The sequence below is a fragment of the Erpetoichthys calabaricus genome, chromosome 8 (genome assembly GCF_900747795.2).
Source record: "Erpetoichthys calabaricus chromosome 8, fErpCal1.3, whole genome shotgun sequence".
In the NCBI taxonomy this organism is placed as follows: Eukaryota; Metazoa; Chordata; class Cladistia; order Polypteriformes; family Polypteridae; genus Erpetoichthys; species Erpetoichthys calabaricus.
The window spans coordinates 174587085-174612938 of NC_041401.2; the positions used below are offsets into that span (position 1 = coordinate 174587085).

At 42.0% G+C, this 25854-nt stretch overlaps 1 protein-coding gene across 2 annotated transcripts in view; it reads right to left on the reverse strand.

The window, feature by feature from the left end:
* Positions 1-25854, reverse strand: part of ttll10 (tubulin tyrosine ligase-like family, member 10) — a 328948-nt gene that overhangs the window by 298550 nt on the left and 4544 nt on the right. The window contains exon 2 of one of the 2 annotated variants that reach the window (XM_051931444.1): positions 25308-25431. The gene's annotated coding sequence lies outside the window, so the exon portion shown is untranslated. Of the gene's footprint in view, positions 1-25307; positions 25440-25854 lie in introns of both variants that reach the window. The other variant, XM_051931445.1, reaches the window with a different exon arrangement.

The following is a 25854-nucleotide window of genomic DNA, read 5'->3' on the forward strand; positions in this document are numbered from 1 at the left end:
TGCAAATGCAATAACCAAAGTAATTTCACATAACCGGAATTCAAAATGTAACAAGAACATAACAGCCGATAACAAAAGAATCTGTTGCCAATAGTCAGATTGAAAACTCAATGAGAACGCTAATCTTTTGTTTGATATATGCACAAATGTGGACAAACCAGGAAGTACCAGATGCTGACCTTTACATCTTTGACCTGGTGATGTCAATCACCACACACTTCTGATTGGATGATCTTGCCTAGCAACTACTTGGCAACCAGACTAAACAGGTTTCACGGAATGGCAGCATCCACATCACAAACAAATGGCACTGCCGCAAAACATATTTACTATAAACGTTATTGAAAACATACCCAAACAAAAAAATAAATGAAGCCGTTGTTTTTTCATGGTCTCCCAAACCCCCCCAAAAATGATACCTTGGTTATTTTTTTTTCAAGGCCTGGGAGCAACTGCAAAAAATTAAACAGCTCAGATCATGACGACTTGTCATTAGTATTTAGTTTGGAGTGCATTGGGGTCATTCTGCTCTGGGTTAGGGAATGGCTCAAGAGCATCCCCTATTGGCCAAAATATGATTTCTAGAAACATCCTATTGTATCTTAGTGTCTAGAAAATCTAATTAATACGGCACTTGGTAAACAGTCCATTGATCTACCTACTGAGCGCACTTTCCTTTTAGGACTGGGGTCAAGACAGGAGCTTACCCAGGACGCAACTAATATCCACTGCATGGTGCATGCACAGCGGGCCACTTCAGCATTAGCAGTTAAGCTGACCTGCGTGGAAATCCTCAGTCAGAGGGGTGAAGAATAGGCAGCCTGTGCACAGGCCGTGACTAGGCCCAGAAACAAGCCCAGCCTGGAACTGTGAGGCCACAGCACTAACCACTGAGCTGCCATGCTGCCTCAGTCGGTGGAAAAAAGAGAAATGTAAGGGCGTGTGAAGAGAAAGCCACATTTCCCTACTCTCAAAATTGTAAAGTGTTAATTCACAATTGCCACTAGATGCCAAACTATATCTTTCATGATAAATGGGGTCTCTGTATTCAGCACTCTCCTGACTGAAGTGCTCGATCTACACTCCCACACTACACATTTAAAACAAAATGCCACATCATGTTAAACTAACAATTTGCAATCTCTTTGCAGAAAAGAAAATAACCCAAAGGTTAAAACAATTTTCATTTTGCATTAAAACGGAACCTCCTTCTCCATTCCCAGCTCTGATAATCTGTTCCTACAGATTTTTTGTTTTTTTCTGAAAAGCTGCGTAGTTTTAAAATGATTAACAAGATAAATATTTACAGTAAAGAAAGGGTTTTCACAACAATATTGTTTTGGGGACCAACAGCTCCAAGATCATTGAAAGGTAAGATTATTTTCTTCCAAAACTCAATTGCCTTTGGCACATGTAAAAGTGTAAACGTGTGGAGCCCAAAGTTGTCAGATCAAGCTAAACAGGTCTGGGTTTAGTCAGCACTGGAAATGGAAACTGAGGAGAAAGACGGGTGGTTTCTGGAAACCCTTGTTGTGACTCAGTGCTGTGGCAGCTCTCAGTGATCATGGCCTGAAGTAACAAAACCACTGCAGCCAGGCATTAAGTTTGCATTCAGCCTATTGGACCCTAATAAGCGCAAATCCTAACAACATCCCTTTGCAAGGTGCAGATAGTCGGGAGGGGGGCTGCGGTGGATAGGTGATACTAACTCAGGTATCCTGGTTAAAAGGCTTCTTCAAATCTTGTCTGTGGAAAAACTTTACCAGGTGTAAAAATGTTCTTACTTGATCTGAACTCATTCATTACACAGTGGCTTATGACAGAACAACTGCCACATATCATCCAGGAGGGGGCAGTGCTGGATAAAATACCGGAGCAGTGGGAGCCTACACATCTACAGCAATGGCAGAAGACACAGTACTTGTGGATGAAGACATTAGGACTAGGGGGGCACATTATTGTTTCAAATAAAATGCTTTAAAATTTGAATTACAGCACTTGCAACAACATTTGAACAGTATATGCCTAGATAGAACAATCGAGATGAGAACAGGCCATTCAGTCCAACAAAGCTCACCAGTCCTGTCCACTTAATTCTTCCAAAATCACATCAAGTCAAGTTTTCAAGGTCCCTAAAGTCTTACTGTCTACCACACTACTTAGTCACTTATTCCATGTGTCTGTGTTCTCTGTGTGAGGAAAAACATCCTAACGTTTGTTCGAAATTTATCCTTAAGTTTCCAACTGTGTCCCCGTGTCCTTGATGAACTCACTGGACTAAATTCCTTTCATAATTTGACACACTTCAGCCATGTCTCCTCACAATTCTTCCCCTGTAGTCCTGGAATCATTCTTGTCGGTCTTCTCTGGACTTTTTCTAGCACTGCTCTGTCCTTTTTTTGTAGCCCGGAGACCAAAACTGAACACAGAACTCCAGATGAGGCCTCACCAGTGTGTTATGTATTTTGAGTAGATATGTAGTCTACACATCAGGGCGCTATATAACCTCACATTCTGTTAGCATTCTATATAAAGCAGGGGTCTCCAACCTTTTTTCTCCGGAGAGCTACTTTTACAAACTGAAAATGTCAGAGAGCTACTCATGTTATCCAACGTTTATTCTCATAGCTTATTTCAACCCAAACAAACTGGATAAGCTTGTTTTGCCTGAATATTTACAAAATGTTGGTGTCTGCAGCTCACACTTTGCATTAAAACATCACAAAAAATATTTAGTTCACCTGCAAGTGCATTTTGTATGTCTGTATGTATTTTCTAGTGTATCTCACACTGTTGAATTAAAACATGAATGCCGTCAAAGCAAAACAATTCAATTACAAATACAGATATGACTTATTCAGTTGTCATTTTGTCACATGTCACTGTGTCACTTTATTCACAGGTCCAGTCGCATGTGTGATGTGTTTTTTAGTTAGTGAGATGACTGGCACTGCGTGGAGTCAACAAGAGAGGCAGGTGTATGGTGGAGTGGAGCCACTGAGGTTCACTCTTATTTAGTCATTTAAATGTTCGTCTGTCAGGCTTGTTCTGAACTTTGATTTCATGACATTCATGTCAGACTCACAGAGGTATGGAGACCCAAACAAAGCAGACATTTTCAGAGCTGCTTTAGTTATCTGACTCTACTAAGCTCCAGAAATGCTGAGAATGCTGTTGAGACTTTAACTGCACATTATTTTGAAGTTTTACAAATTTATAATATATAAAATCCAATGTCTATCTGACTGTCTGTATATCTGTCCACTTTTCACCAGAGAACTACTTAACGGATTTAGATAGGGTTTTTTTTTCTATAATTTGCTTGAACAATCTGGTTGATTTTGAGACTTCTCTCATTTCCCTATGTATCAGAGTTCGCTGGCGGTACCAATGTATTTGCACGAATCCGAGAAACACGCAGCGGGCCGAGGGGAGGGGCCTTCCTCACTCGCTCGCCAGCTTCAGGGCGTGGTTCTTAACTCCGCTAACCTAGCGAACGAGAGAACAATTGAATTCAACTTTGTTTGATATTTAAAATAAAGTGTTATTTAGGTCTTGATAAATTTGAGTCCAGATATTCTCTTAAGTGTATGCCACATTGAAAAGATAGATTGAAATTCAGATTGTGGATCGTGATTTTGTGTTAAAAGGATTTGTGATATGATTTTATGGAAAGATCGCCCACCCCTAATTTGACTAATCAAGTTTTCAGATTTATGTTAGATTCATTAACCCTTTGGCAAGCTACTTGGAAAGGGTTTGCGAGCTACCGGTAGCTCACGAGTGATGTGTTGGAGACCCCTGATATAGAGAGTATGCTAGTCTTAATACCTGCAGGGAAAACGTGGGGGACTATGGCAGGACTATAAAAAACCTCACACTGTTCCACTGTGGTGCTGAGGTGTCGCCTGCCGCTCTTGGGTCCTCAGCTAGGTGGTTCGCCATGAGCTGGGTGAGGCAACGTGTCCCAACCTGTCTCTCTACTCTCAATATGGGGTACATTTAATTAGTGACACAGACTCAATGAGTGTACATGTGATTGTGATCTACAGTGCATCCTGAGGTGCCTGCTTTGAGTGTGTGATGTCACCATCACCTACGAAAGTTGGAATTTGAAGTTAAAACCACTTTATATATATATATATGCATAGAGATGTATATTCCTTTTACATATACTTTATGATGTTGATTTATGCTTATGCTGCATGACTTTTGTTTATACTATAGTTGAAGTTACTGTATAGTATTTGCTAAGCCCTTAAATTTAATGAGAATTAATTGGATTTAACTTAATTGCTGCAAAGGACTGACAAGTGTTCCTTCCTTGAACCAATGCTCGTTGGGATAGGCTCCAGTCCTCTGAGATTCCCCCGCTCACGGTTAAGCGGGATTAGGAAATGGTATGCTATGGTTTAAATTGAACTTAACAGTAATAACTGAAAACTAAAAACCACATGCATAAAAGGACAAAAGGCCAAAAAACAACAACACTAGGGTATCAAGTCAACCAAAGTCTTTACATTTTTCAGGTGGATGGCTTTAAAAGAACAGGCAAACAAGATCAGAATCTGATTTCATTGTGTAGTAAGAGTTTGTCTCAATAGTATTGGTGCAACATACAAGGACAACAGAGAATACAAAAGATAAATAAGATGATAAAATATAAAATGATCAAATATGACGCAGCATACAAGGACAATACAAAAAAAAAAAATAGTAGGACAGTAGGTAGGGTGGTGTAGTGGTTAAGGCTTCGGATTTCAAACTCTGTGGTTGTGAGTTCAAATCCCACTACTGACACCATGTGTAAGTCACTTGACCTGCCTGTGCTCTAATTGGAAAACAAAAGGAAATGTAACCAATTATATTATAAATGTTGTAAGTCACCCTGGATAAAGGTGTCTGCCAAATAAGTACATTTAAAGTTACAAAGTTGCACAAGTTCATTCAGTGTTTTCAAGAAACAGAAACTTCATTCAAATACAGCATAATAAAGCACAAAGAATAAAGCAGAGGTAGTCTGGGGGAAGAGAGAGACAAGGCAATGAGACACTAGGACAGCCGCAGTATGGTCTTTTAAATGTTCAAAGCCGGAATGTGAGATGCAGAACACGCAGCATGGCAGCAAGTAGCAGGCTAGCAGCTGATCCGCAAAGAGGAGATGAAAAGCTGTGTTTGTTTGCCATTGTATCACTGTTTAAGAGGGGGTTTCGGAGCAATGGCCACGTCTCCTTGGGGCCGTGTTCACAATGGAAACCAAGCAGACGCTCAGACCTGATCAGTCAGAATAACTGCGCTGTTTAGGTGACGTGTTGTTTTAGCTTTCACTGTATGAGGACGTTTGCTGGAGAAAAGTCTTATAACAGGTGAGTCAGATCAGCAGTGATCTTTGCAGCCCTCTTCCTTACCCTGGACTCATATAGGACTTAAATGTGAGGTAAGTTACAACCTATGATCCTTTCACAGGCTATGATGAGGCACTACAGATTGGCCGTAACCTGAGCAGAGGCAGCACCAAACCAGACAGGTAAGGTGAATAATTAATGTTTAGATTAAGGTATTACAACCATTTGCAGCGACTACAAAGGGATACACACACACACAACTGTCCTGGTCTACAGACAGCACCCTTATTGATTTTATCCGTCTTCATTACAAGCAGTTTGGTAGCACCGCAGTTAGAAACGCTGCACTTCAATCCTGGGTTCATGTCCTGGCCTGATCGCTAGTTGTGTGGAGTATGCATGTTCTATCCATCTGTTTGGGTCTTCTCCTCCCACATCATGAAGACTTACTTAAGTGGTTTTGCCTTCTTTTCCAAAGTTGGTATCTTTCTGATACTGATAGTTCCTAAGCCCTGTATTGGATGAAGCAGGTTCAGAAAATGAATGAATTAGCTTTTCATAAAAGTAGTAGTTGGACCATTGAAAATGCAACACCTTTGTGGAATTGCTTGGCTTTCTAGTTTATTGGGTATTATAGATTAATGCCTTGGAATTGTGGACATGGGTGCAGTGACAGACCTACATTTTGGGGGCTCTGAAGCTTGAACTGGAACTTATAACCAGCAGGTCTCGGTAGGCACTGTTATCTTCTTCAATGGAGATGTTCCACGACAGATCACAAATTAAAATTTTTTTGATACTTTAATTTTAACTAATAGATACTTTAACTGTTGGTTTGTAATGAGGAGACTGTGGAAGATTGTGGGTTCGCTTCCCGGTTCCTCCCTGTGTGGATAGCACTTTGAGTACTGAGAAAAAAAGTGCTATATAAATGTAATGGATTATTATTATTATTATTATTATATTATTAATATATAATTTAAAAAAAACCTTCTCATACAGTAGACTACCAAACTTTTTAAGCAATGTGGATTAAAGTTGCTTCTAGGGCTCTTCTGGGATTAGGGGCCATAAAGCTTAAGCTTCACTAGTTTCATAGCAGATCTGCCCCTGCTTGTATGATTGTGGGCAGGTAACTTAACCTTCTAATTCTCATTTTACAGAGATATGGAAATAACTGTATCCTTTATGTGAGCGGTGGCCATTACAACAACAACAATTTCTTTCTTGATTTCTTTCTTGTAAAATCACACAAGGAATGCCTCAGAAGCCTTTAACAGCCCACCCCAGCCCAATGGAAAAAATGGAAGGCAGTTCAGACAGAGACCCCCTTCCAGGTAGGTTTGGTATGCAATGGATGTCAAGATTGCCAGCGCAGATCCCTAGCCTCAGAGCCACCAGTCCACTTACAATCTATCATGGCCACCAGTACAAACTACTGTGCTCTTGTGCAGCACTCCTCACCAAGTGCAGGTGCAGAACTCAGTAACAACTATCAAGGCAAAATGCAAGAATAGATTATACCACTCACTAAATACAGAACTATTACATACAGAGATATAGATTTGTTAAACTACATCATGAACAAAACAGAAACTAATTAACATAAATGAAAAACAGTAATATCTCTCCATCAGCTAATTGTAGAACCATAGCTAGATTGTAGAAAAGTCAAACAGCAGAGTCCTGGGGCCTCATGCATAACGCCATGCGTAGAACTCACACTATAACATGGCGTAAGCACAAAAGCAGGAATGTGCGTACGCACAGAAAAATCCAGATGCAGGAATCTGTACGTACGCAAACTTCCATGTTCTTCCGCTACATAAATCCCGATCAGCATGAACAGTAATGCACATGCACGCGCCTTCTATACTGCCCCAACTCCTCCCATAATTACGCCTCTTTGAATATGCAAATCAATATAAATAGCCCTGAAGCTCAGCCTTCTGTGAAAAGACAATGAGAAGAGCATGGGGGAAAATATAAAGGTAAAACATACTATTTGTTGGTTTAAACAGTGGTATAATCAACAAAATGAAGTTGATCAAGTGACAGAGTGTCAGAGAAACTTGAAAGCTCAATTTCAAAGTCGCACAGTGCCCGAAATAAAAAAGAAATCACATATCAAAGTCGCCGTGAAAAGGCAAGTTGTAGCCCACCGTCTTAGTGTCATATGAAAGCTTATTAGGGTACAGACAAAAAAAATAGGCACACAGTGGGAAAAAAGCACGAAATGTCAACTTTAATCTCGAAATTTCCACTTTAATCATGTAGTTTATTTTGCCATTAAAGTAGAACATCATAAACTTCATCTTAAAATCATTTAATTTACTAGTTTCTCAAATCCCATTGTAACTAAAGTAGCACATTAAATGCTTTGTTCTGTATTTGATCTTCTATGTGTGTGAATCACTACCTGCTTCTTAAACTGGCTTTCTTTTTCTCCGACAGGACACAGAATCCATTACATTCGTGATATTACAGCTCTCTGAATAATTAAAATACTGAGATGTATACTTGAGATCTTTTTCATGATGATAGGAGTTAAAGCATGTTATTAAACATGGGAACACGGTGGCGCAGTGCTTGTTCATGTCTCACGCAAGAGGCTTGCTGCGCCATGCGTGACCTTCAATGAAATAATTTATTGCAGCAGTACTGTCTCTTTCAAACGTACTAACCTCCAATTCCTGTCCTTACTTTTCTTTCTCCAAATACCCAATCGCCACACAATCAGCTCTGTAATAGACGTGAAGCCATCTGTAAGCTTAGAAAGCCAATTCTTCAAAACTTTTAAGGAACATTGAAATATCTTCGTAGTACATGTTTAATTATTTTATCCGTCTATCCTTCCAGTGTCGCGTCAGCATGAGTAAGAATACAACGCAATGCAGGAACAATCCCTGAACTAGCTAGCGCTGCGGCGCTGTCCGCGCATGTTTAATTATTAACAATACAGATTATTTAAATGAAGTTGAAGTTTTATCTGTATAATATAATCAACATATTTTGCTGCATTTCATCTTAAAAATGATATCGTCATCATACGTAAATATGCGCTTTATAAAGTGGCGCAGGTTGTGCAATATTATAACTGTATCCCAAGTTTACAGTAAGGTAATTGTACTTATAAGTTCAAACAGTTCTACAAGGAGCACTTGATGGACTGATTTAGTGCGTTTATAGTTCTTGGGATGAAACTTTTTCTAAACCGCGAAGTTTGTACAGGAAAGTCTCTGAAACGTTTTGCCATGGCTCAGGCAGCGCCTGCTTCATGCTGTATACCGATAATTCTCTTTCCGATCAGCTGCTGCTGTGATTCCCCACTCAGATACAGTGATATAAATACTGAGTGGTGCAGTGAGAGTAATATGGAAAAAGATGATCTGCTGTGGCAACCCTTAACGGGAGCAGCTGAAAGAAGATGCATTGAGAGTAACAACGCTAAAGCAGTTATGGTATTTGGAATACTATGGCTATTCCCTGGACCATTATATTGCTGCAGGTTAATTACAATCAGATGCATTACACTGATAAACAATATGCAGTTAGTTTCAGTGTATTTATAAAGCCGCATCAGGAATGTGGATCTAAGAAAGAAACGGTGACCACAAAGGAACAGTAGCACTGCACCGTTTGTACATGAGGCCCCTGGAGACCTCGGCCAACAAGCCGCCTCCCACCGTCTGGAGACCTCGGCCAACAAGCCGCCTCCCACCGTCTGGAGACCTCGGCCAACAAGCCGCCTCCCTCCGTCTGGAGACCTCGGCCAACAAGCCGCCTCCCACCGTCTGGAGACCTCGGCCAACAAGCCGCCTCCCACCGTCTGGAGACCTCGGCCAACAAGCCGCCTCCCACCGTCTGGAGACCTCGGCCAACAAGCTGCCTCCCACCGTCTGGAGACCTTGGCCAACAAGCCGCCTCCCACTGTCTGGAGACCTCAGCCAACAAGGTGCTTCCCATCGTCAGGAGATGTCGGCCAATAAGCCGCCTCCCTCTACTGGCCACTCCATAGCTGAGTCAGGGCTGGGATGGCCAATCAGATGTAAGTGTCCTTCTACCCGACGATTCTTTTATCCGAGATGACTTTCCATAGCAGGCAGCAGTGGCACCTTGGTGCCATGTTAGGATACCGAGAAGAGAAACAGGCCATAAGCCTTTGTTTGTTTGTGAATGTCCAAACCTTATACCTCACCCACTAAATCCATCACAGTTAGTAGATGAAAGGAATTGATCTTGGACAGGCGAGGATTCATCTGCTACGTTCCTGAGACCTTTAAATAATCAGTAGCACATTATTGCTGCTCCCCATGGATTTAATGTGTAGGTGAGTTAGAATAAGCAAGCAGCTTAGCTACCCCATAGCCTAAGGAGGATCCTCAAAGATGTTTGGAAAAGGTCCATAAGCTCCTTAAATTGAGATATTAAGCAGTGTCCTTAAAGAAACTGCCTCACCAGTGCAAACAAACTCCTCAAAAACTTAAACCCAATGCAAATTCATTTACAAATAAAAGACAGAAAGGATAACACTGGATGGTGGACCTAAATATAGCTATAGAAGAACCATGACAAAACACAAAGATGTCAAGCTATTTGTTTCAAGTAAAAATAGAAAGCCATTCATCACACAATGAAATCCAATACAGGAGAACAAAAGATAAGAAGAATATAAACAAAATACAAAAAAAAAAGTTTTTCAAATATACAAATAGCACAGAGGTTAGGGCTGCTGCCTTATGGCTGCCGAAGACTGGATTGGAAAGAGAGTGAAGAGTGAGGAGTCCACATGTCCTCTCTGCATCAGTGTGTAAGATTTGTCTGTTAACATACGTTTTTCTCCCATATCCCAAAGATGAGTTAACTGGTGACATTAAAATAGGCGTCATGTCAGCATGTCCTTGAGTGCATCCTCTCTTCTAGTGTTTGTTCCTACGTTGAGCCCAGTGCTGACCGGACATACACTTATCAAACCCACTTAGTCCATTTCAGGGTGGTTGGACCTGGGGCCTATTTCAAGTCAGACGCAAGGCATGACTCAAAGCATGCATTGCCCGTTTATTTTTCATATTTTTCAAAGTCCAGCATTAAAACAACATCAGATGATCATGAGGCCTGAAGACTGAACTATGTATGTATATAGCATTGATCTATTATTAAAAAAAAAAAAAACAAAACTGACTTTTAGTGTCACACCTAAACTTATCAATTATTCAGTGAATTACTTTCTGAGCCTACTTACATTGATAAAGATTTATATGGAGCCGGAATCTACACGAGCATCAGAGGGCACAAGACAAGAACTTACCCAGGATGGAACACCAGTTCATGGCAGGGTAGACGTTATAGCGATTTACACATAAAAATGAGTCTACCATACACACATATATTTTGGGAGAGATGCAGACATGGAGAGAATGTGCAGACACTGTGCTTTCTTTGACTTGGGCCGAGATGTCAAGCAAGAGCTTTGGGGCTGAGAGAAAGAAGAGCTCGCCATTCGCAACTTAATGCGAGAGCTCGCCATACACATCTTAACTGATTTACATCAGAGAAAAAGAATAAAGCTAAGGTCTTCATTAAACAGCCTAGCAAAGCAACTGTAAACAAAGCGAAGCCTACAGTGTCAGCCACCTGACAAAACTCTCAAAGGTTCTGTCTAACCCAGTTATGACAGTACACAGCATCACGTCTTTGAAACAGATCAGCGACTCATTCTTTTAAATCCAGGCATTAGCATTGACAAAACATTGGGGATACATTAAAGGAATGCTGAGATACTGAGCCAAAGGCATGGAACACAATTCTGCCGAGACCACACTGAACATGAATAATCCTTTAGCAAGGCCTCACCTTCAGCATTGTATTCTGCTATTAGAAATACCTTTTAAGAAAGACGTTCTCGTTATAGAAAAGGTTCAGAGGAGAAGCAGCAAGGTTTACACTGGGATTTAAGTTACAAGGATGGATTAAAAGAACCTGATGCATACAAAAAGAGAGAAGAACAATGAGGACAAAGTGGGGAGAAACTCTAGGAATCCCGAAAGGACTATAAAACAAAAGAAAGTCTGAAAAACACAAGCATTTATCAGTCTGGGGTAGAAACTTGTAAAAAGGCAAACAACTAAGGACAGATAAAGAGTATCACTATAGCAAGGAGGCATTTAGGAAGAGAGAGTAAAAATAAATCACATCACAGGCCACAATGTAAAAAACAGGACTCAGCAACACAACATGATGAAGAGCTGAATTCTACATTTGTATTCTGACTATAATACCGGCCTTGATTACCAGTAAAGTTGTGTTAACATCCAGTTATACCATTTTAATCTTATCACTTGGCGTCTTGCTTGTCTCCTTTTTCTAAGCCTGCTTATTCCAGTGCAGGGTTAAGGAGACTCAGGTGCTCACCAGGGTACATTATATGAAAAGAAAGAACTAGTCCTTGAAAGGGAGCCAGCCCATCATAGGACACACTCCTGCACACGTCAGCCTAATTTACAGTCATCAATCAAATCTACTTGTGAGAAAAGTGTTCAAGGTTCAAGAGTTCTTAGCTCTAGACGTGGGAGTACACCTTGGATTACACTCCATTAGACCAAAATTCCTGACTACTTATCAAACAACAAAGAGGCAGGGCATTTTGGAGGCAGATATCTAAGGCACTACTGTACAGGCAGTCCCTGGGTTACGTACGAGATAGGGACTGTAGGTTTGTACATAAGTTGAATTTGTATGTAAGTCGGAACAGGTACATTATTTTAATAAATGCTATTGTTGACTGACTGTAACCAAGTGCTCTGCCAATGAATGATGGAGTTTCACCTCTCTCTGAACTTTTTATTATTTCTACTTTATTTTCCATGGTGATGCTTTTTCTCTTCTTTACTGTATCACCAGCACTTGCATCAGATTTGTGTTTCAGGGAGATTCTTGAAGGGTGAAGGCAACAGTCACCTCCACTACAGTATGCTGCCTACAGCGTGCGTCCGCCCACTAAGAACGAACACGGTGCGGCCAAAGGCATGTAGTGAATCGCCCACCACCACCCCCATTCAACAGGCAGCCACCCGAAGCACACTACAATGCTACTCCCTGCCACCCTGTTCACTCTCAATGGCCTCCGTTCAGCCACAACCGGGTCACCGCTTGCAGCATTACCAGCCGCCTACCGAAAACGATTTGGGGGGAGCCGTGTGTAGTGGGCGGGCAGTGAAACGCCCTACACCGCTCCATCCAGCCTGCATCCTGTCCGGAGCAGTAGCTGCGGCGGCGTAGTGGGCGGACAGCGAACCTCCCCATTAAGCCTCCGTCCTGCACACAAGCGATAGCTGTGGCCCCAATGACTATGGACCACGGGTCACCGCTCGCTTGCCGCTGGAAGCCGCCCGAGGGACACAGGGACACTACACTGCGCAAGCAGCAAAATCGCATCCCACTACTTGCAGCATCCTCCGGCCAAAGATGACGGAGCAGCAGTTAATGAGGCGCATGCGTCACAGCTGTGGCCTTGTTCGTAAGTCGTAGGTCGAGTGTCCGTAACCTGAGGACTACCTGTATAAGACAGACAGACAGATAGATAGATAAAGGCACTATATAATAGATAGACAGACAGATAGACAGGCAGACTGCACATGGGGCACCACTGCTCTAGCGATAATCTTTACTAATCTACAATTTCACTGCCTCGTCTCATTTAACTTGATGATTACTAAGACCTAGTCCACACTAACATTGATACATTGGTTTTAATTGTTTTTGACCAAACTAAAATGGCATTTTCAACCAATTTCAAAACCGCATGTATAAATTTGAAAACAATGGATTTTGCGTAACAGATGGGGAGAACTGTGCTTTTTAAATACACAGACTACCAGTCTATATTTTCTAAGGCTGTGGCATCCTTATACTTACTTGTAAGCTTTGCAGGCATCTGTAATTCATAGTCATTCCAGATAAGAAGTCTCTTTTGGTTTTTCCTCGTTTTTCAGTATTTTGATTTACTTCAGCTTTGCTCTGCAAACAAACGGTGCACTGGATGTGTCACACACGTGCGCTTTGGGAACAGTTTAAAGGCTCTGCTAGTGGTAACACTAGCGGTGAGGTATACCGTCAAGCTGACGGTCCTGTGGGACTCCAGAGGTGGCTAACAGGTATCAGCAGGCCAAGCGGAATGCAGCTTCTGTGGTTGCTGAGGCAAAAACTCGGGTGTGGGAAGAGTTTGGGGAGGCCATGGAGAACGACTTCCGGACGGCTTCGAGGAGATTCTGGTCCACCATCCGGCGTCTCAGGAGGGGGAAGCAGTGCAGTGTCACTTCAAAGTACTTCAAAGACCTCCTCAATCCCACTAACATGTCTTCCAATGAGGAAGCAGAGCCTGGGGACTCAGAGGTGGGCTGTCCCATCTCTGGGACTGAGGTCACTGAGGTGGTCAAAAAACTCCTTGGTGGCAGGGCCCCGGGGGTGGATGAGATACGCCGGAGTTCCTCAAGGCTCTGGATGTTGTAGGAATGTCTTGGTTGACACGCCTCTGCAACATCACATGGACATCGGGGACAGTGCCTCTGGATTGGCAGACTGGGGTGGTGGTCCCCCTCTTTAAGAAGGGGGACCAGAGGCTGTGTTCCAATGCAGAGGGATCACACTACTCAGCCTACCTGGAAAAGTCTATTCGGGGGGTCCTGGAGAGGAAGGTCCGTCAAGATAGTCAAACCTCGGATTCAGGAGGAACAGTGTGGTTTTCGTCCTAGTCGTGGAAGAGTGGACCAGCTCTACACCCTTGGCAGAGTCCTGGAGGGTTAGTCTATATGTTTTGTGGACTTGGAAAAGGCATTCGACCATGTCCCTCGGGGAATCCTGTGGGGGGTGATCCGGGAGTATGGTGTACCGGACCCCCTGATAAGGGCTATTCGGTCCCTGTACAACCGATGTCAGAGCTTGGTCCACATTGCCGACAGTAAGTCGAACCCATTTCCGGTTATGTCACCGATTCTGTTCATAACTTTTATGGACAGAATTTCTAGGCACAGCCAGGGCGTTGAGGGGGTCCGGTTTGGTGGGCTCAGGATTGGGTCACTGCTTTTTTGCAGATGATGTTGTCCTGTTTGCTTCATCAGGACGTGATCTTCAGCTCTCTCTGGATCGGTTCGCAGCCGAGTGTGGAGCGGATGGGATGGGAATCAGCACCTCCAAATCCGAGTCCAAGGTTCTCAGCCGGAAAAGGGTGGAGTGCCCTCTCAGAATTGGGAGCGAGATCCTGCCCCAAGTGGAGGAGTTCAAGTATCTCGGGGTCTTGTTCACAAGTGAGAGAAGAATAGAGCAGGAGATCGAAAGGCGGATCCGTGCGGCATCCTCAGTGATGAGGGCTCTGCATCGGTCTGTCGTGGTGAAAAAGGAGCTGAGCCGTAAGGCAAAGCTCTCAATTTACCAGTCAATCTACATTTCTACCCTCACCTATGGTCATGAGCTATGGGTAGTGACCGAAAGAACGAGATTGCGAATACAAGCGGCTGAAATGAGTTTCCTCCGCAGGGTGTCTGGGCTTTCCCTTAAAGATAGGGTGAGAAGCTCAGTCATCCGGGAGGAGCTCAGAGTAGAGCCGCTGCTCCTCCGCATCGAGAGGAGTCAGATGAGGTGGCTCGGGCATCTGATCAGGATGCCTCCTGGACGCCTCACTGGTGAGGTGTTCCAGGCACGTCTAACTGGGAGGAGGTCCCGAGGAAGACCCAAGACACGCTGGAGGGACTATATCTCTCGGCTGGCCTGGGAACACCTTGGAATTACCACAGAAGAGCTAGAAGAAGTGGCCGGGGAGAGGGATGTCTGGGCATCTCTGCACAAGCTGCTGCCCCCGTGACCCGATCTTGGATAAGCAGAAGAGGATAGATGTCTCGTGGTAACTCCTCACCATTCCACACAATGGCACTGTATTCTCATGCTTCTTCTCTTCCACACTCTACAGACTGGTTGATTGACAACCTCACCACCTCTGACATAATTTCCGGTGTTCATCCACCTGGACCTGTCCTGCCTTTACCTGGAAGTGTTGCCATCTTGGATAGTCTAATCTGAGACTCACATCCTTAGAGACGTTCTTTTTTCGCTGAACAGCTTTATTACTTTTGCCTTTACAATATATAGGGTTGCGGTGTCTTTTTGCAGTGGAATCTTTATCTTTGTCCTGTGCTCTGTTACAGCCGATAAACCGCACCTGTCCAATAGGCAAGAGTTGTGTTTTTGGTGTTTTTGAAAGTGGATAGCAAACTTTTAGAAAATGATCTGTAAACACTAGTGTGGTCGACAACTTTTAAAACAAAAAACGCCTTTTCAGATTTGTGGAGTAAGCCCATCCTCACCTACGACATTACCATGTGACAGTTTTATGATGCAAACCTAAACTGGCAAATGTTAAAATTAACTCAAAAGGAAGAACTACAAACTGTCGATATATGGCAGTCCTTTATCAATGTTGTCCTCGGGTTAGCCGTGTTACAGTCTTCGCGTCCTGCACTGAACTGCTGTGAACTTTTCAGTTGTTTTATTAACCTCTGGCCAACTACTTTCTACTGTCTTTTGTAGAGTTTTTTTTTTTTTTTTTTTTTACTTTTTTAGGGTGGAGATGGGGGCATTAAATGTAACAAATAGAATAATATATTAAAAAAATAAGAATTATAGCTAACCTACAAAATATGGATCCAGTACTGTGGGTAGCATGTTAAAAGTAATGTTTTTATGTAGTCTGATTACTTTAACATAACACAGTCATTTTTTTATTGAAGTAAAAATATTTGTCTTAAAAAAAAAAAAAATGTGCTGCTGCATAACTACCAAAGCTTATTCCTGACACTCCAAAAAAAAAAAAATAATAATTAAAAACATTTTTAAAATGACCATGTTATATCACAGAAGTATTGCATCTTTTTGGTAATATCATGCACACGTGTACTCTGGTCGTCTGGTGTGGTTAAGCACATGCAATAAAGTGACAACAAATGAATAAAAGTTAGAAGTAAACATTAAATCCTACATGTGCTGAGAGGGACATTTAATCCATCCAGTTTAGGGTCACAGGGAGCCAGTGATTATCTCAGCAGCACTGGACCATGAAGCAACAAGCAAGCATGGTGGACGCACGGTGGTCCCTCGCAGAGCTCAGTCACAAAGCCAACCAGAAAAGAGTGTGCTGCGTGCACTCCATTAACAGAAACCTACACATGAAGTGTCAGTTTAGCTTTCATCCCATGTTTTGCTGTAGATATGTTGAAACAGCGCGATCTGGTCACACAGAGGCTACTGTTTATACCTCGAATCTTCAGGGGCTCGCATTGGGAATGGAAAAAGGGGAAAGATGTTATGTACTTCACAGCACATGAAGGACTAAACTTATATTTAAAACACAAGAAAATTATTAAATTTAGTTGTGTGTCTATCTGGTCTGTTTCATGAAGTTTCATATACAGGCTTAGGATTTAATAACAATTGGCAGCCAGAAAAATGAGTACTTTTTCATACAGGTCAGGTTGGGGGAACATGAACTGGAACAGCGTGTTGCCACATCCATCACACAATGAAACAGCTTGGGACCCCAGTTGGCAACCCCCCCAGGAAGACACACAGTCCAGTCCCATCCCCTGGAAATGACCATTTATCTGCCGCAGTCAGGTGTCATGTGGGCGTCCCCTTGGCTTGGTCCAGCTACTCTGGTCCTCAAACTCTGGGAATTGCGCCACATGGCCATAGTGCCATAACTGATGCTCCATCACAATGCAGGTAATGTGCCTCATTCAGGACTCCATGAGCTACACAAAATCAAACCAGAGGTAAAGCAAGGACTCTCTGAAGAGACACAGTACAGAAGGAGTTTAGTCTTCATCTCAGGTCACTGGATAGCGTCCATGTCTTGGCAACCATATAACAAAACAGGAAGCACAAGGACTCAAAAGACTTGGACCTTTGTCCTTTTGCAGAGATATCGGGAGCACCACACACCTCTTTCCAGCCCCCCATGCTCTCCCAATCCTTCTACTGACTTCATAGGAAGTCGTGAATGTTGCTGCCGAGGTCAGTAAACCTCTCGACAAGGTCGACATTCAGACAAACACGGTGCGGATCGCTGTGCCCAAGAGGTTGCGGAGTCAATGGAGGCTCTGACTTTCATACAACAGTAGAAAAAGTAACGCATTATAATTGATAATAAGTGACTATGTAACATATTTGGTTCTTTTTTGTAATTAAAAAGAGTAATGTAACTAAGTTGCTCCCCAACACTGATTGCATCCCATAGCATTGTTCTTTTGCAATTTAATAAAAATAAATAAAGAGTCGCCAGTCCACTTAGCCCATAAATCTTGAAGATGTGACAGAAGGCTTGAGGACCCAGGAAGGCGTCCCAGTAGATGCAAAGACAATATGCACACTTGATAAAGGCAGTGCCTGGGTCAGTATTTGTACCCAGTGCCCTGTAGCTGTGAGGCATCTGCAGCAGTAATCCACTTACCATATATACTCGCATTTAAGTTCTCCCATGGATAAATCGAGGCTTGATTTTAACGTATAATTTACTGTATTTTATAATGTCAGTCGTATATGCTGAATACGGAAAAAATTGTGCTATTGGTCCAAGAGATTATGATATGCAAACGCCCACCTGACAGAGTAACCATGGAGCACACAACCTTTTTTTTCTATATATTGTGCCTACGTGACCACGCTGTAAAACCCGAATTATCCCGAAGCAACCTTTGCACTGTTTTGTGTATTTCACACCCTCATACACCTTTATCGTAAGCACATCTCTTATCTACGATGGAGCGTTAGATCAGAAGAAAATATTAGGCTGATTTAAAATTAAAAGTCATTGATTTAGCAAAAGATATTGGTAACTGCACTGCTGCAACAAAATTCAATGTGTCTGAGAAACTGGTGAAGAAGATGATGTAAAAAAAACAAAATAAAATTAAGTGTCACATTTTTGAACGGGTGTATAAGTCGGGGTCTGATTTTATGATTGATTTTTCAGATTTCAAGACCCGACTTATACACGAGTATATACGGTAATTAAAAAAATCAAGCAGGACTCTAGATTAGGATAATTTAAAATAAACCAACATGCCAACAGTACACATTTACAATAATTAACCTAATAGTCTGTGGCCTATTAACATGAGCCATGGTAACAGTAGAAGAAACATCAACAAAACACAGGACTGGCACTTATTCCGACAGAACCGAAAGCAAGGTGGAGACCAGTGCTGGATGAGGCACCAGTCAATCACAATGTAGACTCAGCACACACCTTCACTCACTCATACCCGGCAAAACTTGACCAACTGATCACCCAAACACATTCTCATAGAGAACCTGCAAACTCCACATAGACAACTCCTGGGCCAAGAGTTGAACCCAAGGTGTCTGGAGCTGTGAGGCAGCACGTCTAACCACTGTGCCACACTTGACATACCGTCACTTGACTGCCAAAGGAATACTTAAATTATTATTTCCATGGAAAAACATTATCTCATATTATACGATACAACTTTATGAACAATTTATATTTCATGAACACAGTATTAGGATGATCACATTGCATGTTTTTAAACATTTCAGCAGATTACCTTCCACAAAACAAATGTTTATTCTGCTCTTTCAAGGGGAACACCTTTTTACTTCTGGCATATAAATACCCCTGGGATAGTTTCTGGATCGTTACAACTCTAAAACAGGATTAAGCAGGTTAAGGAAATGAATGGATGGAAATGCTGAGTTAATAAATGAGTCTAAAACAAGGATCAATATCTGAATGTTGGCCAGTTTGTACAAGCAGGTTTGTTTTGCATTATTTTAAGTAAATCTCGAACAAACCGCTGTAAATTATTGCCCAATCAAGGGTGTAGCACTGCAATTGATGGCTGGCAATGAACCTGCCTCAGGTCAAGGAAGAGTAATGGCAACATTCCAGCTGGTCTTTACCAATGGTAGATTTAACAGGCGAGTTGAAAATTTACTTCTAGAAGTAATATTAGTAAAAAAAAAATCAACAATGAGACTTATACAAAAAGAGGAACACAACATACATATAAAAAATGGTTCAAATAATACAACCTGCAGAACCCCAGGAGCCAACTGACAAGTCTTGAGCTCCAGTCTATCTGGTACGTTGTCTCAGCCACTTCTGTACAAAAACCAGACTTCTTCCTTTCTCACCGCCCTTCACTTTCTCTCTCTCTTTTCTTTCTGCCAGTTGAGTGCTTGATCACAATCGTCCAAACTCTATGCCAGGGATGGGCAAAGTTAGTCCTGGAGGGCCGCAGTGGCTGCAGGTGCTTAATTAGAAAACAATACTTACCAGTAATTTAACTGTTAGTGCTTTAACTCTGCCATGTCAGGCCATTCTCATATCCTAGACTTTTTTTTTCCTTTCTAAGGATTTCATCCAAATGATTTGAAGTTTAAAACAGAGGAGTAATTCTCAGTCCCTCAGTTTCTATTCCTCAGTGTCATTAACAGTATTTAATTAAACCAAACAGTGTGTGATAAATACACACAGGTGTAAATGGAAACAAGCTAAATGGAGAAATGCTGGTATCTTTTGTCATTTACATCTTATTGCTAATAAGGAGTCATTAAAAACTGAGAATACAGCTATTTAAGACTAAAATAAGCAATAATGGCTCAAAATCATAACGAGCTAGACAACTAAAATGAAGCAGAAATGTTACATGAGCAATTAACTGCTTCTTATTAAGCAACTGAGTTGGAACAAAAACCTGCAGCCACTACAGCTCTCCATGAACAACTTTGCCCATCCCTGTTCTACACCTTACACCCCACCCTGGTCTCACTTCTGGCCAGAACCCCAAGTAAGAGGCAGTCCTCCATTTATCCAGGAATGTCAGGTTAAAACTCCTTCTCAATAGCCCTGATGTCTTTTTCTTCTGTGAATATGTGAACAGCAGATCTTAAGGACACCGATCCTGAGCAAACAGATGGGATGAATTTGGAGGTGGCATATAGCAGTTGCTCACGTGTGTTTTCATTTCCTGTGAGGCCAGTAAACTACCAGCTCAGATGAAGAACAGTAAACCTGCCTTGGCTCTGTGCACTGCTCACTTCTTTTGGCCTAGAGAACATAAAGGCATGTGACTCTTAACATGATGGTGTGAATTGTTTGACCACCACACTGAAGGAGATACCAAGGTTGTCTAGAGTGCTTTTTTTTTGGTTTTCAACTGTTGCCATACGGCAATAAACAGCTTTCGTTTTCAGGTTGAGACCTCAATGCCTTTAACTTCTTGGCTCTGTTTTTAACTCTCAGACTTTAGTCAGCCTTTGAGGGCCAAATCACCAAGGTTAAATAAAAGGAACAGCAAAGTCACATGTTTCTTTTTAGATCAAAGTGCCTTCTAATGGTCAAGAGGTTTAGCTAACTCTGCTGTTTCCTCATTGGCTCCCTTCTCTCTCTCTCTCTCTTAAAAGACGGTCAAACAATCCTATCAGCCGCTGGATCACCTGCCCTCTAGTGTCCTAATGGAACATTGCATCTTTCCCTCCAGGCGCCCTCTCTCTCTTATAGGACACTCACTGAACACACGTCCAGGCCGTACTGCCCCCCAGAAAGTCATCTGCATGTCCACTAAGGTCTTTAAAGGACCTTTCCTTTCCATTGACTGAACTCCACCCTATGCCATTTTGGTGGTGCATTGGCCACAAGAAAAACCTTGCCAGGAACAATTGGCAACATTTTAAGACAAATGCTGAAATTATACATTATCAAAAATATCATCTCTGTACTTCATGTAAAATAAAAATAGCAGCAGTATCATCACTAAACTAATAAGTTCTTTTTAAACCAGCTGACGTTTCCAAATGATCCAGTGACATTCTTTCAGCTTAAAGGTTAATCAATCACGTACTCAAGGACATCAGTGGAAATTAATGGGAAGTGCCAAGGCCAGGAAGCACTTCTTTACATAAAGTATGTGTGAGCAAACATAAGTTTATAGTATGTTGTGGACGCTAGGGGTCCCTGTTGCCCCTTAAACCCAACAGACAGACACACAGGGCACAGGGTAAAAGCACTAAGAAGTAGTTTAATTCTTTTTCTTCTTATACAGTGCCCTCCAACCACCACAGCCACAGATTTACAGGTAAGTTATTTACAAAGCACAATAAATACAAATCTTCTGTCTCTCTCTAACTCTTCTTTTCCTCCTCCTCCTCCTCTTCCACACCTCCCAGGAAGTGTTGTCCATCTCCTCCCGACTCAGGCTCGCTTGCTGGGTTTTCAGCAGTCCTTTATATAATGCCCGACCCAGAAGTGCTTCTGCTCTTCCATTCACATGACCTGCCAGCACTTCCAGTTAGATGGAGAACTCAAGTTAGTAATCAGCCCGGAAGTATTTCTGGACTTCCATTCTCGTGACCTACTAGTACTTCCAGGCCAGGCTAAAACCTTGTCTCCCATCTTTGTCTTCCCGCAGTGTCCCCTGGTGGCACCCATGGTACCCTGCAGGGCTGTGATAGCTAACTCCATGTCCCATGATGCCCTGTGTGAGTTCAGGGCACCGCTACAGTTCAGGGAAGCTGCCATCTATTGTCTTGGGGGAGGCAGTGTCCCAAAGTAGCTGCCTTCCCCATTCCTTCCATTCTTTGGGCGTCCCAGCCGAGTTGAGCTGCCGGCCATCTGTTACATATGTATAAGTAAACATGAGCATTGCCTATAAATAATTTTTAAGTAATTAACCACAAAAAGGCACCTTACATTCAAAAAATAAATAAAACCTCCAATTAAAATATGGATAATCTGTGTGTAGTCTATTAGGCCAATAATACTAATACAGCTACACATGTAGTTGAAAGAATTTAACTGTGGTTATCCTTAGTGGTGCTGGGATACATGCCAGCTTCCTACTGAAATGTATGCGCAAATCATAATTTTTTTATTAAAAATGTAAATATATATTGTCACACACGTGCGAATAGGAGGCAGCTGAGTGGATCGAAAGAAGGTAATTCCACGCCAGGGCAGGGGGTGGCAGGGTACGCTAAACTTTCCTCTCTTTCCTCTGCAGACCAGATACAGCAAAACCTGCCTGATTTCTCTGCAATGACATCAGTTCTGGTCCTGGTGCCCTGAAAAATGTCACTTTCGGTCCCGGCACCATCATGAAATATCACTTCTGGTCCAGGCCTCCAAGATGACATAATTTCCAGGACCTGGTCTATAAAGACGCTCTTTTGACTTAAGGAGTCAGTTCAACTCGAGATCTCAACCTGCACACTTCACTGCTTATTTAAAACATTGCAGTCGGGTATAATATGGGTGGCTGCCCCAAACCTTTCTGAGTGTCTGAGGCTGATTGATTTTACAATATATATACTAGCTGCATATGGTCTTTGGGGCAAAAAACAATCCAAAGACTCCCTAGCAGTTTTACTATATTGGTGAACCTGAAGAGGCATCAGCTAACTCTTAAGAATTACCCAGGGTAGAGGTCGTGGACCCTCCTCTGTGGCCGGGACAGATCATATCTTGTCCAAGACAGACGTGTAGTCAAGGGCAGTGGCACAAATTGAGCAGACAGGCTGGAACCTGCCTTAGTAAAACATATGGTAGCTCGTCGTGTGAATGTACAATGCGCATGTGTACCACAAAACTGAGTTTGTCTACTTGGGTTGAATGAGAAATGAGGTGCACGCAAGCACCAGAAAAATGTATAAATGCATGCATGTGCCATCTAACCAAGTGCAAGTCACACTTGTATAAGCTTCTACATCTTCCGTAGAATTCACACCAACGCCTGTGGCTGTGACTGAGTGTGAGCAGAGCGGACTGCTCCTCACACACACACACACACACACACACACACGTCTTTCATAGTTAGAACTGAGGTCCATGCATGCACCAAAAAAATGTAAAAGTGCATGTATGTGCCATCTAGTAGCTGTGGTTGAGCGTGAGCAGAGCGGACTGCCCCATACACAGACACACACAGGTCTTTCATTTATATATGTCAACTTTGTTTACATATTGTGCAAGTACAAGGTATGACATGAAAGTAAAATTGTTCTCTGACTTAACTTCTAAACTTTGGACCCAAAATGGATCTCAAGGAATAAAACATTAGGCAAATACTTTGGGTGCTTATGCACTGGATACATCCAGAAGGAAACATCTCAATGACTTTAATAACCTCCATGTGTCTTTATGTTATGTGTTGTGGATTCTTCGTTGTCCTGTGTTTTATGTAGCACCATGGTCCTGGAGGAATTGTTTTTTTTCACTGTATGCTGTACTACTGTATATGGATGAAATGACAATAAATACTCTTGAATCTCTTGAATCTACCCAACCATTTATTATCAGCCCCTTAATCCAGATCAGGTTTGCAAAAGGCCCTGGGAAAAGCTGCTGCATAAATCAGCCCTGGATGCAGTGATCACACTCATGCAGTAGAAGGCCAATTCGGAGTCACCAGTCAACTTAACCAGCATCTCTTTGGGGATAAATGTGAAAACTCCACACAGCTTGTACCCAAGCTAGTAAACCAGATACAGGACTTCAGAACTCAATCAATGTGCACTCTTGTTTCTGTCTCAGTGATCTGCAAGACCTCCAAGTACCTTATAATTCAGAATATTTTTGTGGAAATTAGTTCAGTGACACCAGAAAAATCGGTCGTTAGTAGATCTTCAACAGCAGAAGACAAGCATTATGCAGTGAGCAACATTAACGTGTACAGGACTACAACAGCCGTTTAAGACACTGTAGGTACAGTTGTGCAGTGGTCATATTACAATGGTGACCGATCATATAACTTTAAAAAGAGCCAGCCAATCACAGATCACACAGATATCTGAGTGATTTTCTCATCTGGGGTTGTCTGCTCAATATTAAGCCGATGTTTGGGAATACTGGTCCTGTTATGTGGGGTTTACTCCATTGGCCCAAGGCCTGATCCTGATATTGTAGAGCTTCCAGTACTGGTACTAAATAAAGACATCACCACTCTCCATTAAGTAAGGTAAAGGTGGGTACCAAGGAAGTCAGATAGGGAAATCAGTGCCAGTGCTGGTCAGTTACACATCACTTTAGATGACGCCCAATGGTGCCCAATCATATAACTTTAAAAAGAGCCAGCCAATCACAGATCACTTTGAATAGATTATGCAAATGAGGTGTTGCCTTTAGTGAATATTTAAGACCATTTCTTTCTCGTCTTTCTTTTCTATTCTACTGTCGACCACCTTTGGTGGCTTTCCAGCCCACTTGCTGTTTTTTTTTCCCCACATGTGTGCCACTAACCTGGAAAAGTCCCATTCGTGAGAATCGACTTTCTATGAGTTACAGCCCAGCTGCCCAGCCAAATTTAACTAACATTGCATCTTGGTGTTTACTGGGTTGTACTTTTTTATATGGTTTTCTTCCTGATAGTTTGATATCTGATGAAATCCCTTGTGTGAGGTTGGCTGTTGAATATTAAGCATATGTTTGGGAATACAGATCACTTTTGATGACTTCAATCATTGTCAAATCATTTAACACTTTAAACAGGATTCTGCCAATCACACATCACTTTGAAGAGCTTATGCAAATGAGGTATTGTCTTTAGTGAATAATTAAGACCTATTTCTTTCTCCTTTCTTTTTATTTTCTTGTTTCAGCCACTTTTGCTGGCTTTCCAGCCCACTTGCTCTTTATTACTTTTTCATGCAATATGTCCCCGGCGGTACCTCCAGAACCCAACATGGCTGAGCCACCAGTGTGCCCTGTGAGAATCTGTGGCACCATTCAACCCAGGGTGAATGCCACCTAGTGATCCAGGGGAGATAAGACACTCTCTCCCCTGGTCCTTCCACTATACAAGTGTCCCGGCCAGGTAAGGGTCCTGGCTGTCCGCAACAATATTTTATAACAGGTTAATTTTCAACATAAAAATGTAATTTATTCTCAAGTATAAATACCTGATGCTGTTTTCTGAACTTCTCAAATGCTTCTTGAATGCTTGTATTTTCCGGTAAGACATCTTTTTCATTGTTGAAAGGTACAATAAATGATTCATTTGCTTTCTTCATACTTTCAGAAATCCTGTTTTTCTGCATAAAGTAAAAAATAAAAAATGAATTACCTGCAGATTAGTCCATGTTTTGCTCTTTGTATTACTGATATGTCCTTTTCAAAGACATCTCAATATACAATATATATGAGTTTTATTAGTTTATACAATATTTAAATAAATATGAAAGCTGAGCATGTTTTGGAAAAGTGTAATATACATATTGCATATATTTTGTCCCAATATAAATGTGTGAATTGGCCTATGCAATTTAAGTTTTTTTAAATACCTCAACCTAAGTTTTTACTGCATAAGTAAATGTCATCCATAATAGTTTGAAGCACATACGTAAATGTCAGCCTAGTAACTCGAACTATATTCGTAAAATGTCAGCCATAATAGTTTTACCTACAATACATGCGTAAATGTCAGCCATATTCCTTGTAGTCTCTTTA